Source organism: Rhinichthys klamathensis, unplaced genomic scaffold (genome assembly GCF_029890125.1).
Source record: "Rhinichthys klamathensis goyatoka isolate OS25496 unplaced genomic scaffold, OSU_Roscu_1.1 h1tg000046l_1, whole genome shotgun sequence".
Classification (NCBI taxonomy): domain Eukaryota; kingdom Metazoa; phylum Chordata; class Actinopteri; order Cypriniformes; family Leuciscidae; genus Rhinichthys; species Rhinichthys klamathensis.
In genome coordinates this window covers 666430-681602 of record NW_026606593.1, presented here as the reverse complement: position 1 = coordinate 681602, position 15173 = coordinate 666430, and the positions used below count along the sequence as shown (strand labels likewise).

Genomic DNA, 15173 nt, shown 5'->3' with positions numbered 1-15173 from the left:
AAGCTCATTGCTTCTGCCTAAATGAATACATGATGTTTGCTAACTGCATGATTTGTATTATTCTACATTGATAATACAATGTATTGATAATAACTGTACATTTTTGACATGGACATTATTATGACAGTCACCTCTGATAACAGATAATATCTTGTATATATATATAAATAAAATATCTTGTAATCTAGACACTTGCATTTTCTGTAAAGCTGCGTTTCACGATGTGTATAGTGAAAAGCGCTACACAAATAAATGTGAATCGATTTGAATACTTTAATGCAAATAATAATCAAATAATAAGAGGCACATAGACAACCACACAGCCTTCCAAAAATGAATCATAGTTTTACTAAAGTAACTATTGAGAGTGTATTAACTATTGTGTATTAAAATAACACAGTACGGCAACAGTACTGTAACCACGAACTTACCATTGCTTAACTAGGCTACTAAGTAAAAGGCATTATGCTTTAATTTTTTGAAAATATTAATTTGAGGCACAAAAAATCTTACAAAACCACGCAGAACTGCGGAAAATTAACCATGGTTTTTAACACAGTAACTATAGATCAAGAACATAAATCAACACGACAAAGCCATTGATTCATATTAATATTCATGATCATATTTCAACCATGACATTTTGGAGTACGTGTGAATACGAAAAATAAAAATGCAAACAGGTGTTCGCCCTTACCTCTTACTTTATGCACGTTTGAAGCACAAACATTTTTTTAAAGAAATTATTTTTTAAAAATCAGTTGATAAAATCTGGTCAAAATGTTCAAAATATTGTACATTATTTACTGTACATATACTGCATTGGCCCCCGCCCACGGGCCAATCAGGATGCAGGCTTAGTGGAACTTTCGAGAAGGACCAATGACAAACCTCACGTCATGACCATATAGGGATGCACTTTTTTAAAGTGGTACTTCGCTGCGACCAATGGCAAGCAACGCTGGGAACGTGGAACATACGGAACTATGTGGAACCGAAAATCGGCTCCTTCTCAATATCCCTCCTCTTTTCCTCACTCCTCCGTCCTCCATCCTTATGGCCTGGAAACCGATCGAGCTCAGCCATCTTGAAGGACAGGATCGAGGAGTGAGAACAAACACAAGGGGTGCTTCTCAATATCCCTCCTCGTCTCCTCGATCCTCCGTCCTCCATCCTATGACCCGGAAACCGATCGAGCTCAGCCATCTTGAAGGACATCTCAATTCTCTAATTGCACCGTGAGGAGGCGAGGATCGAGGAGTGAGGAGCTTCCAGAGGAGCTATGAGCGAGGATGCACAGTTGTATGCTTTGCGGAAGTGTTTTATCGACGAAACGTGACGCACGTATCAATTCTCCTCCCCCTTCACGTCGGTCACAATCATTTTAATTTATACTTTACCATTGCAGTTTACATAAACCACACAACTCACATATTTCAACAAGGTATCTTGCTTTATTATTATTTATTATGAATTTCTTAAATAGCCAAACTTCATCAACATAAGGGCAGATACTTTGAGCGCTGCTGATGACGCAGTGAAGTGACGCTCGAGTGATCAAGTATTCCAATGTATAAAAAAACTTTCCTTCGATTCCTCCGTCCTCATTTTCTTTCCTTGCAGCCTTCCCTCGCATCCTTCAGGGGGTGGAGCTGAGACGCGAGGAAAGAAAGCGAGGAAAGGAAACGAGGATGCACAAATAAGAAATGAGAAGCACCCAAAGAGTATAGAAGTACCAAGAGTACTTCTATACTCTTTGGTGAGGATGCGTCCAGAGGAGTTATGAGCGAGTCCTATGCGGAAGTCCTTCTTGTCGAGAAACCTGACGCACATATAAATTTTCCTCCCCCTTCACATCTGTCACAATAATTTTTATTTATACTTTACCTTTGCAGTTTAAATAAACCACACATCTCACATATTTAGACAGGGTATCTTGCTTTATTATTTTTTACAGGGTATCTTGCTTTATTATTATTTGTTATGAATTTCTTAAATAACTACATAGCAACAACACAAGGGCAGATTCTTTGAGCGCTGCTGATGACGCTGTGAAGTGACGCTCGAGTGATCAAGTATTCCAATGTATAAGCTTTCCTTCGATTCCTCCTTTACTTTCCTTGCAGGCTTCACTCGCGTCCTACAGGTAGTGATGGTCGATTTTGAATCACTGCTTCATGAAGCTTCGAAACATTTACGAATCTTTTGTTTCGAATCAGTGGTTCGGAGCGTGTATCAAACTGCCCAAGTCACAGTAGCACCTCAATGCAGTACATGAGATCAAGATCAAGATCCAAGGGGTGGAGATGGGTAGGATTAGGGGTGGGTTTAGGGATCAGGGGGCAGAGATGGCTAGGTTTTAGTAGAGCTGGGTTTCAATTCAAATTTCAAGAATCGATTCGATTCCGATTCTCAAGATCTTGAATCGATTATCATTATTCGATTCGATCCGATCCGATTTTCGAGATTTAGATATGAGTTTTTTTCCAGCTGTTACCTGAACTACAGGACTGTAGTTATGCAACATATTGATACTATTAGGCTATTATAGACATTTAACTGCTTGTTTTGAACTTCATGCATGTGTATTGAATGTTAAACAAGTTCATAATGATAACAAACAAGACCGTTTATCGTGGTGATGTGTAGCCTACAGAGGCTTCGCACAGACAGTGAATGAGAGAGATCGGCAGAGCGCGTGCGATTACCTGCGTCTGTCTTTGAAGTCATATGTATTCGTGAAAAAGGTTGCCGTGTCAAAGGAAAGCGAAATATTTGTCATATCATCCTTTTAGCGTTCACGTCACGGGTATTTACCATAAATACATTAATTGAATCAATGCCATATTGGTCTCTAATAAGTGAAGCATCAGCTTCAGCGTTACCCATGCGACGCATTGCTGCTCAGCTGAGCCTTGAAAAGTGGAACTCAAAGTTAAAAATAATTAACACCTTGTTTCATTACATCTCTTTTAATGAATCAGCTTTTTTGAACGTGTTCGTTGAATGAACGAATGACTCACTCAAAGCCCGTTGTTGTAACAGTGTGCGCGCTGAGTGAAAGCCTTTCAATGCGCATACAGGGATCTCCCGGCAAGTTAAAGTTCCTATTATTAAATCGATCCTCTGAGTTACGGATCGATCTTTAGAAATTAATATGAAAATCGATTCAGAATTGGTGAATCGATTTTTTCAACACAGCCCTAGGTTTTAGGGGTGTAACGATTCATTCGTTTTCTCGATGCATCGATTACAAATCCTGACGATGCATATGCATCGATCTTGAAACATGTATTTCGAATAGTGAATCGTTTATTTCGGTCAATATTCGATTTAAAATGCTAAGAATCGAATAATTTGCGATTCTATATCGATTCAGTGCTTTAAAACATATAAACATTAAATGACTACATGCGCGAATTAATGAGGCGTTGTGCGGCGTCATTTCGCGTCCTCACAGCTCTCACATACTCGCTGCACTCTTACCATCTTTCACTGGATTTCGCTCGCGCTCGGTCCCATATAGCTCTCATCTACAGATTTTTGAGCAGTCCATGTTTGAGCTCTCCTCAGGACAGACATTGGTGTTCACATGAGCAGATGACAGCTCTCTATCGAGAAAGCAAGCCATTGATAAAGCTGCCATATCATTGCGCGGGCACTGCTATGAAACAACGCGTTCGTTGCGTGGAAACGTCACCGTTATTTTCTTTAAGATAAGATACTGAAGTTTTACAGAAATGGGTCATACCCGTCCTGAGCAGTTAAAGTAAAACCCCACTTATTCAAGGGTGCGCATTTATTACATGGAAAGAGAAAACGTATAATAGGTGTCTAAAATGCACACGCTTCCGATTAATCATGAATGATGAATGAAATGTAACTTAATGTCGTTAAACTGAACTGATGAAATAACTACAACATTAATTACACTGAAATAAGAGCGCGTGGTTAATCCATCAATCAGATGCGCATTAAAGTTGCATTCGTAATCGTTAATATAGCACAAGTAGACAGCCGGCGCGTTTTTTCTTTCAGAATCACAAGGAAAATGTTCAGTCGGATAAAGAGAACAAAGAGTAGCTATTCCATGAGGAAACGTTAGTTAAGGTTTAGTTGGGAAAGTTCATGGTATTTTAGTCTCACAATGGAGGGATGTTTAATGTACCAGGAACACTTTAAGGTTGTGTTCCTACAAAATAGTTAGCATGATAAACTAACTATACTTTTAAAGCCTTTTTAAATCTTGGTTTACATTTTTACAAATGCTAATTTATAGGCTTTGGAAATATTTTTTATAATAATAGATTCATTAAAAACTAACATGAACTAACGTTAACAATAGACAAAATGTCGTTGTTGTTGTTTTTTTTTTTGGTTCCCACTCTGACCCCCGAAGGCAGCTGTATAATTCACACCCTGACTAAGACCCATTGGGGGAAGCATTTAAATAATCCTATGAATGCATATAAAAAATTAAGAATCGAATTAATCGAATCGCATCGAATTTTAATGTGAATCGCGTTGAATCGAATCTTTCTGAATGTGCAAAAATCGTTCTTGAATCGAATTGAATCGTGAAAACCTATGAATCGTGAATCGAATCGATTCGCTGCCTACCCAAAGATTCACAGCCCTACTAGGTTTAGGTAAATGTAAGGTGGGAGGAGTTGGATCTGGATCCGACTCCTCCCCGTGGGCGATTTCATATAACTGTTTCGAACATTTCAATGTTCACCGCTGGGGGGCGATGTGAACCCATGAATCAGTAGTACCCCAGAGTGCAGTCTGGACGATGGGGCGGGGCGACACTTTTGGGCAGGGCGACACGTGTCGCTCCGCCCACCCCCAATTTTATTGGTTTTTAATACCGCAATCTTATTGGTGTAGACGATTCAGGTCTGAGCATGCGCATTCCTTTAAGTACGATTTTATGAGTGATTTGGCCGTATTAAAGAACTATTAAATACTTTAATCGTATGGCTATCTTATCGGTTTACCATGGTAATTTTAGTTAAGATCTATTGCTGTTTTATTGTACTTAAGACACAGAATTGATTAAGTTATTGTTTAAAAACGAACGCTTGGTGACACAGCACCTGTAGGCCTACTTCAGTGAGATGTTTTACATTATAGCGCGTCATTCACTTGGCTTCTTTATACTTCTATCAGGATCGGTGGATCAGCACAAACTCGGGATTTTACGCAAAGGATGATAATTCACTATAAGAATGTAGCCTAATAGCAGCTGATTTTAATTTTTAAAGCACGACCGTTTTTGTTTCATTTTTTAACGAGATGTTGTCCAATGCGTGCATTATTTGGTAGGCTACAAAGTGCAAAATAAAATGTTTAATGGCAAACTCATGTTTCATTGTTGTTTACCTGTTAATAAAATGAGGGCCTATATGGTTCTGTAAAGCCCTATGTTATAGTTTTAAAAAATTCATGTTTTCTAATAAGTGTCAACTGGTTAACATGTAGGCTAGCTACAACTATCTGTGACTGCGACATTATAAAAATCCTATAATTTATTTATCCACCCCCGCATTACGTGTCCATGTTTTAATCTGCGTAGTATAGGCTACGGGATAAAAATGGTTTTAAATATTAACACTCACATATAGGCTAGCTGCATAACCATAAAAAAAACACTGCTGTAAATCTGTGCAATTATAAGGCCTATAATAAAATAAATAAAATACCCAGCAGAGAAGTGATAAACATGTAGGCATATTGCTTAAATACGCTCTTGAGCACATAAATAATAATATTTGCTATAGCCTAGATCGACATAATAAATCTGTTTTAGTAAATAAATATATATATTTTTTTTTTCACATTTCAGCAGTGCACGGTTTTTATTCCTTTTGTAGCCTACGCACAAACCCCAATGGCCAGGGCTTGTATGCTATTTGGTAGCCTAAGCCTATCATTGTCTTATTTGTCACCGTGGTTTTGCTTTAAAATAAAATAAAACACACTTTTGGATTTATACAATGTTTTACTGAAATACAGTTATCATCATTTGTGTAAAATCCCGAGTTTGTGTTTATTCACTGATCCTAATGGAAAAACGAAGAAGCATTTACGAATGATGTAAAATTCCGGAGCCCTGCATGAAATGCGGAAAAATATTGTCTAGCCTAAATCAGCCTATAGAAATTATCTCTCCTTCTATGCCAGTAATTTCATACCGTCATGATCATTGCTCACTAAAAGTGGCACTGACTTTATCTCCAGGGTAAATTAATAAATACAATAGTATCTAGGCTAAATCTCAAACAGTGTATCATCAGCAACATAGGCTATTTCGTGATATCGCCTAGCCCTAAAACTGCTCAATATTATAGCCTATAAAGCTTACAATATTACTTTTTGTAAAGCTGCTTTGAAACGATGTGAATTGAGCGCTATACGAATACATTTTGACAGGAACTTCATCTAACTTGATTCGTAAATTCATCAAAACATTATCCAATTGATCGTTACTGAAATAGGAAATCGCCATGGTTATAACTTAATATTTCTGTAGTAGGCTATGGCCAAACAGCGTCGTAGTTCATCCATAAACTCCTACCACAGACTCGTACATAATGGAATGCGCATGCTCATGCCTTAAGCATCTACGCCAATAAGAGTGCTGTATTATAAGCCAATAAAATCAGGTGTGGGCGGAGCGACACGTGTCGCCCCGCCCAAAAGTGTCGCCCCGCCCCATCGTCCAGACTGCACTCTGGGGCTACTCATGAATCATGCTGATCATCGCCCCCCAGCGGCGAAACATTGAACAAGTGTCTATGGGGTTTACCTGATCTCTGATCAGTTTTATACATTTGTAGACGTTTTAAGTAGACATTAGTATAATTAAAAGTAATAATAGCAGTTAATCGTCTCTTAACAGACACAATTAGTTACAAATAGTTAGACACCAGCGTGTGGCGTTACGAACGCTTCGAAAAGCTTCGTTTCTCCAATCAATAACAAAAGGAGATTTTTTTTGTTTGTTAATTTCCTGCTCGCGTTCGTCAATATAATTGCAGTGAACAATTACCAGTGAAAACTGGCAGTGAACAAAGCTTTAAAAAAGATGTAAAAGTATCACACAATAAAAAGCGCCGACTGATCGTACCTCAAATAATGCCAATGGTCTTCTTTAATATGACTAGTGCTAAATGTTGAAAACGGTTTAAAGGTCTTTGCAAATTCATTATTCGTATAACATCAGAATCGGTACCGGTATAATTTACCACTAAGTGGTAAATTGTTATTTTTTTGTAAAACTGAATATTTCTCAGGGTGAGTTATTTTTAAGACAGTGGGAAAACTTAATTATGCCACTAGATGGCGACAAGTGAGTGTCTTTTTGGTCAGTGCAAGTGAGTGACTTTTTGACTTTTTTGTTGTTGCCTTTTTGACATTTTATTCCAAGGATGCATTTATTTGATCAAAAATACTGTGAAACAGTAATTGTAAAATGTTGTTACAACTTAAAATAACTTGTTTTTTCTGTTTTAAAATATTTTAAAACGTAATTTATTCCCTGTGATGGCAAAACTTGGAAAACCATTACACCACTAGATGGCGGCAAGTGAGTGTCTTTTGAGTGTTATCTACAGTTTTTTTTATATTTTATTTTTTTTAAATGCTTTTTGAATTTCTGAAACTATGGCTCCTTTTCTCAAAACTCTACACACAAAATATCACACACTAATGCAAAAGCAAACACTTCATTCAAAACTATTTTAACTCTTCTAAAAATGGTGTTTTTGCATAGTAACTCTAACTCTGCACACAAACCGTTATACACACCAAACTACACATGGATATGACAAATCAAATGTAAGACACTACTATCTTGTGTCTTTTGCTTGTTCAGTGAGCAGTGGAGCACACAGGGGTTTGTCACGGCACTCACACGTACATGTATGTGCACAAATACATTGTATACACAGTATGTATGCACAATTGATTATCTTTACCGTTATTAAACAGAACCAAATAAACACAGAACACACTTGAGCTGTATAATGACACTATTGGCTTGTTAAAGCTGCTTTACAGCAGAATTTGAAACTTGAAACAATTTGTATTGTATCTCTCAGGTTACCCTGACTATATATGGCTCCGGGCCCATTACTTTTTCAAATAAGTTTAGACAGGGATTGGTGGGCCCTATTGCTCATTTTTAGTCATATTCTACATAACATGTACTTTCTCCCCTTTGATTTAACCATCATCATTGGCATATCTGTGATGGATTTTTATGGACTTTTAAGTTAAGCTAACCTAGCTAGTTATTTTTAGTGTTGGCGTATTATTCAATTTTAATATCCGAATGTAATCTGCAAATGCGATGGACATCGGTTATGCTCATCCTCGTAGCTCCTTTAAAGGCATCTTTAAAGTAATAGAAACACATACAAAAGACCTGAACCGGAAGCGGTGCAACCTATTTGACCTGAATACGGAAGTATGTTGCACAACCCCGTTGAGCCTGACGTCAGACCAAATCTTTCTAGTGGCTGCTCTGAGTTTTGTGATTCTTAGACATTTCACGGTGTTTTCACTGCCACAGTTTCCTGGTCTCTGAGCCTATTGTGTGAGAAACGCGGATATCAGATTTGAGCAGTAGACCATGTGCAAAAGAAGCCTGTCAGGACCCCAAGGGATGTGGTTTAGTGGTTGCAAGTTGATAAACCACTTATTCTACTCACTTATAACAAATGTGACTGTAAATGTGATAGGCTTCTTTTGCATAGAGTCTACGGCTCAGATTATACTGTCTCTACTATAGGATAGGACGTCTCGGTGGGACCATGGGTGGGACACAGAGAGGAGCTCTTTGTCTCGTGTTAAACGCCCTCCCCCGCAGACGGGGCGAAGTTCTGTGCATTCTGCGGGGGATGGCGTGTAACGCAAGACAAAGAGCGTCTCTACGTCACACCGAGACGTCCTATCCAAACTAGTAGAGGCAGTCCTTACTTTGCATATGGTCTAGAGAGAGCTCAGATTATACTACGGTAAACCTAAACATAACTGCTGATTTGAAAATATCATGGTTTTTATAGGTTTACAGGTACATATCACCATGATTTACAGTCACATTTGACACAAGTGAGTGGAATAAGTGGTTTATCCTCTTACCAGCACTGCAGCACATACCTGGGGGTCCTGGCAATAAATAGCTCTCCTCGATTCTCTCAGTTCGTGCTTGCTTCGGCAGCACATATACTAAAATTGGAACGATACAGAGAAGATTAGCATGGCCCCTGCGCAAGGATGACACGCAAATTCGTGAAGCGTTCCTCATTTTTATTAATTATTAGTTATTAATTATGAATTAACTGTAAATATTCACACTGTACACTGTCTCAGGTGAAAAATCCAGTGTTTAAGCGTGCAGTACGCAGCCTCCACGCTAGAGCGCAGCACCGCACTGCAGTCTGGCGCCAGAGCGGCTCGCTGGAGCTTACTGAGTTTACATCTTTAACACGACACAAACATTTAGTTTCCGAGCAAAAACAATATTTTTAGTATTTGTAATGATTTCATAACATTCTAATGTTTCCTCAGGCGATTTTAATCAACCGTCTCTTAATCTGACAGTATTGGCCACGTAATGATCATTCTGAATCTTCGCTCCCTTTTAGTCTACTCAAACTAGCAGATATCGACACGAATTTATCAAATATGTTTATATAGACTAAACGCTAATGTGAAAAGTAGTTGAAATTCACTTACCATGCGTTGTTTTAGCTGTCTTGGTTGACAAATGTGCGTCGTTTTTCTTGGTGAATTATTTTTCTAGTACCTGAAAACACAGAGCGAAAACAATAATTATAGCCTAAAGTGTATTTTAATTTTCACTCACCACAAACAAAACTTTTCAAAAAATGTCTTCACATAGGCTAAATGAATTTCTTGCTTCGTAATTGAGAGGAATTGCAGGACAAACGCTTTTCGCAGCATTCAGGACAACTTTCTCCTTTCGAGCATCATCTGACAGATCAAACTGTCAAGAAACATTATACAAGTCGATGTTCAAAACAATATTATGCTAGAGTGGAGACTGAAAGGTTGTGTACGGCTGAACTAAACTGAAGTACTTCAACGTTATAGATGTAACGTTAGGCTAAATATGACTGGATATCATGTCAATCGTTGTATTTCTCCAAACGTCAGTTTAAACATTCATGACTATTTTCTGCAATTGTTAGCGTATTGAGTGAAAAGGACAAATACAGTTTGAGATTTCTGAGACTTCATAAAACATAAAAAAATAATCGATCACCACGAATCTCATGTGTTTGTTATGTGTGCAGGATTTGCAACGTAATTGCAACAACACACAAAGACCAACATGCCATATAACGCAAAACCAGCAACAACACACAAAGACCAATATATGCCATATATATAACGTAAAACCAGCAACAACACACAAAGACCAATATATGCCATAACAGAGACCAATATATGCCATAACAGAGACCAATATATGCCATATACATATAACGGAAAACCAGCAACGACACACAGAGACCAATAGGCCATAGGCCTATAACGCAAATATAGTGCGCAACGCGCGTGTGCCCAAAATGTCAACAATACCTATTAAAGTTTATGCAGGAGGCAAATGCCTGCTGGCATTTTTCTTTAAGCAGTCATGACAGGACTTTTCCAAATAATCACATTTCACCTCGTTAAATTACTGTTGCTTGCAAATCTCTTTACACCATTTTCTTATGTGCGTAAAACACACACAAATGAAATGTCCGCGAGCCCATTATATTATATTATTATATAGCCCATTATACATCAGCAAGGTTCAGCATCTTAAATAACGACTAAAGAGCAAATAAAGCTCGCTTCAGGCCTTCATCGCAGCAAGCTCTTAACTGCATCCTCTATTTCGATTCTCTGAGCCAGTTCATGTTCTATGGAGATTGTTGCCATTGATTGTTTCAACTTTGAGAAACTGCGTTCTCCTGAAGCCACTGTAACGGGAAGCAATGTCACTGGCTGAGTAAGCAATCTCCTCCTGACCTGGTGATGGTGGACTTGACGGTAGATAGCAGGCTGATGTTAGCACCTGCTGTAGAAATTTCGATAACGTTAGCTGTGCTAGCGATAGCGGTCTCGTGGTTCAGTGGTGGACTTGAAGGCGTGTCATCCTTGCAAATACTTGGATCAATATATTTCAACAATGAACCCCTCTGTTGTTGGTGTGCTTTCTCCTTTATAAGTCGTCTCTTTTTATATTCGCAACCAAATAATTCATTTCGTTTCGACATCCTGCTGCATTAGTCCCTGACAGGGGATTAATGAACGATCTGTTCATTTCGTATGTCACGTGACGCAATGAACGGATCACCCATATGAACGTAAGACTCGGAAGGTAAAGTAATTATTTATGTTCCCTGTAAATAATTTTTTACTGCATTATGATTTCTTAATTCAGAATATGATCAACATTGCGTAGGTGGATGTGATCGGGGAATTTGGCTGTTAAAAGTATAACATTTAAAGCCACTTAAATAAACGACATGACTCAAGAGAGTCAGTAAAATGATCCGAACTTCCCATCACCCATTCATGACTCGTGAGAGCAGGGCCGCGCCGGCGCTGCGGGGCGGCGCAGCTCAGTAAATCGTATAAATAACCTATTTTGTGATTTGTTCATTCCCGGTTGGCACACATTTTGCCGCCCTTACTCTAGAAAACAAATCAATAAAGCCATGGCTTCATATTAAAGTTCATGATCATATTTCAACCATGACATTTGGATTAAATGTAAATACGAAAAATAAAAATGCATACATGTGTTCGCCCTTACCTCTTGCGTTATTCACGTTTGAAGCACACACAAACAAACAAATTATTCAAAAATCAGTTGATCCGTAATAAAATCTGGTTATAATGTTCAAAGCACTGCGTAGTAGGCCTACTGTTGAGCAATACCTCCCCCACTTCGTCAAACGCGCTCGGTAGCGGCCCCGCCCACAGGCCAATCAGGATGCAGGCTTAGTGGAACTTTCGAGAAGGACCAATGACAAACCTCACATAATGACCATATAGGGATGCACTCACTGATCTATATAGAATGACATTATTCATTCTATAGATCAGTGGATGCACTCTAACCAAAGGGTTGAACTTCGCTGCGACCAATGACAAGCAAGTGGACGGGCCAATCAGAACGCTGGGAAAGTGGAACGTGGGGCATGTTCAAGATCACAACGGTGCGCAACACCTGATGGATCTTCTCTGCGGGCCCCCTGTGCCCCCCAGAGCCACAGGAGAGCACACAATACCCTGAATTCCAGGGTAATGCTCCCCAAACCCCAATGGGGTCATCTGTGGGGTTGTGGAATGCTTGTACAGCTTAAATGAGACAAATTGCTGAATTTGGCATAATCTGGGGGCAGAGTTGGCAGGGTGATTGAGCCTTGCATATTAAGTAGCCATGTGTTTCCTGAGGCATGCATGCCTTTCAAGCAAGAACCTGATGGATCTTCTCTGTGGGCCCCCTGTGCCCCCCAGAGCCACAGGAGAGCACACAATACCCTGAATTCCAGGGTAATGCTCCCCAAACCCCAATGGGGTCATCTGTGGGGTTGTGGAATGCTTGTACAGCTTAAATGAGACAAATTGCTGAATTTGGCATAATCTGGGGGCGGATTTGGCAGGGTGATTGAGCCTTGCATATTAAGTAGCCATGTGTTTCCTGAGGCATGCATGCTAATGAGTCACAGTATCATTAAAACACATTAATCTAAAAATGTATACAACATTTAAATAATGACTGTAATATTGAAATTAGATGAAATATTTGTGTATTTACATTTTACATTTATTCATTTTGCAAACGTTTTTATCCAAAGCGACTTACAAATGAGGAATAGGTCGTGAAAAGACAAAAAAACACACAAGAAGTGCTCAAAATACAGCTTCAGACATTGCTTAGAGTAGCATAAGCTAGGGAGGGATTAAAGGAGAGTGAAAGCAAATAATGTTTTTATTATTATTCTAATGATGCGTTTTGATGCATCTAATGATGATCAGTTTTCTTTTGAATGTTGCCAGGGATTCTGCATTCCAGATGAAGACAGGGAGATCATTCCACCAAGCAGGGAACAGAGTGAAGGGAAATGTTCTGGAGAGTGATTTTGTGCCTCTCTGTGATGGTACGACCAGCCGTCACTCATTTATTTGTTACGTAAATAAAATAATAATTTAAGTACTCTATTTTTGATATTGTGTATATTTACTTCAATTTTATAAATATATTGCTTTAAAAAATAAATGTTACATGAAATGCTGATATGATATCTGATATTATATTTTTGTATTATATTAAAATAGTATATGTTTTTATTTCATTAGGAAATAAAAAAATGTTTTATTTAAAATACTCAATATGATGCCTGTCTCTTGTTTTACAGTAGGTATTGCACAAATGTCTAACAAAACAGAAACATACACAGACATGAGAAAAGAACTATTTATTTATGAACAGATATTAACTAAAACATATTTATACAAAGTGAACTATTTATTATGAATGATTATCAATGTATTATTATTTATTTTACAAAACATACTTATGCATTATTGTTTAGCACCCTCTCCTTTCTTAATTTCCTCCATCCACTGCCCCACAGTCTTCCCAGAGGCCTTTGCACAAAAATGGACACCCCTGAACTGGCTGTGGCCAAACTCTTTAGTTTTTGGGTGGCCAAATTTTTGGCAAAGGTACTGTTCCGGGTTTTGCCTTTTTCTTCGCGTCAACCCTTGTGCTGCAGCTACTGCAGCTGCCTCTGCTTGCTTTTTTCGCCGCCAAGCTGTCGTCTTAGGCAACTTTTGGTCAGGTGTTGGTACAGCAGCGCGTGCATGTGTGTGTTCTGGTGGGGGTGCAGGAGGTGCTGCAGTATAGGTGAATGGATGAGGATGATGATGATGAGGAGGAGGATGATGATGATGAGGAGGAGGATGATGATGATGATGATGAGGAGGAGGAGGAAGAGGAGGAGGAAGAGGAGGAGGAGGAGGAGGAGGGTGGCCTCGAACATGCTGTCTTGCCAGTCCAGATGCATCCTCGTTGATGGTGAACTTAAAGGATGAGTGCACATGCTGGACTGGTTTTGTAAGTTTTGACAGCATGGGTGGTAATTGTTCCGAGGCTACCAAGGGAGCAGAAAACGGCTGGATGTTTTGCTGCAAGATCTCCTTCTCCTGCCTCTTCTTTCTGGCATTATGCCTGTGTACAGAAAAGACGACAATTAGCATATGTAGGTAGAGATGGGTGGAATATGCAAATAGACAAAAATTAACTATTTATTCCTGAACCTACCACTGGGAGAGTGTGAGCTGGTTTAGCTCAAAGAGCTTTAATTTCGTCCGGGCCATGATTCCAGGGCTGTCCAGGACTACATCCCTGATCAATCTATAGGCCCGGAGTATGGCAGCCCACCGGTTCACCCTGACTCTGGCTATAGTCTGACCAGCTGGGTAAATGCGACAGAGAGCCAGGCAGATGGCCTCAACCAGGCGACTCGCATTGGGCCACTGAGCTGGCCCACTGCCTTCACCAAGGAAGCATCTGGGAAGTGAGGAAGGGAGAAATCAGTATTAATCTGATTATTTGAAGAATATGGGACAAACAACTGAATAACACTGTAATGTTGTGAGATACAACTAATAGTGTATATAGTTAATCAACTAATAATCTAGCTCTCTCCAAGAAATAGACAGCTCCAACTACAATAAAAAAATTCTCTTGACTTTATTTTTTATCTAATTAACTTAAAGTGCAAAGAAAAGAATAATCTGCAAGAAAACTATTCCATGAAATACTGTCTTGAAACATACGAATGTTATGTTGTTAATTTGGAAACGTACCGCTTCAGACTTTCGATGCCTGGGGTCACACTGGTTAGCAGAGTGGCTGGCCTTGAACCTGCCCTTCAGGACTCTGTCACGGTGGCGGGGCGGGTAGATGAGAGGGCCCTTGTCATGCTCTGATAGGTTGTCCCAAAGAGCGACAATCTCATCTACCTTGTAATGTGTGACAAAGGCCTGATGGCGCAGGTCAACCAGACTGTTGGCCAGTGTGACAACATGCTGATATCCCGGTCTGCCATCTGGTCCCACACTCTCCACCTGTGCAT

The 15173-nt window shown here is 39.3% G+C and overlaps 1 non-coding gene across 1 annotated transcript; it reads left to right on the top strand.

The window, feature by feature from the left end:
- Positions 1-9210: 9210 nt before the first annotated feature.
- On the top strand, positions 9211-9317 carry LOC130082552 (U6 spliceosomal RNA). The gene has a single exon (XR_008806781.1). It is a non-coding gene; the product is annotated as a U6 spliceosomal RNA (small nuclear RNA).
- Positions 9318-15173: the final 5856 nt, after the last annotated feature.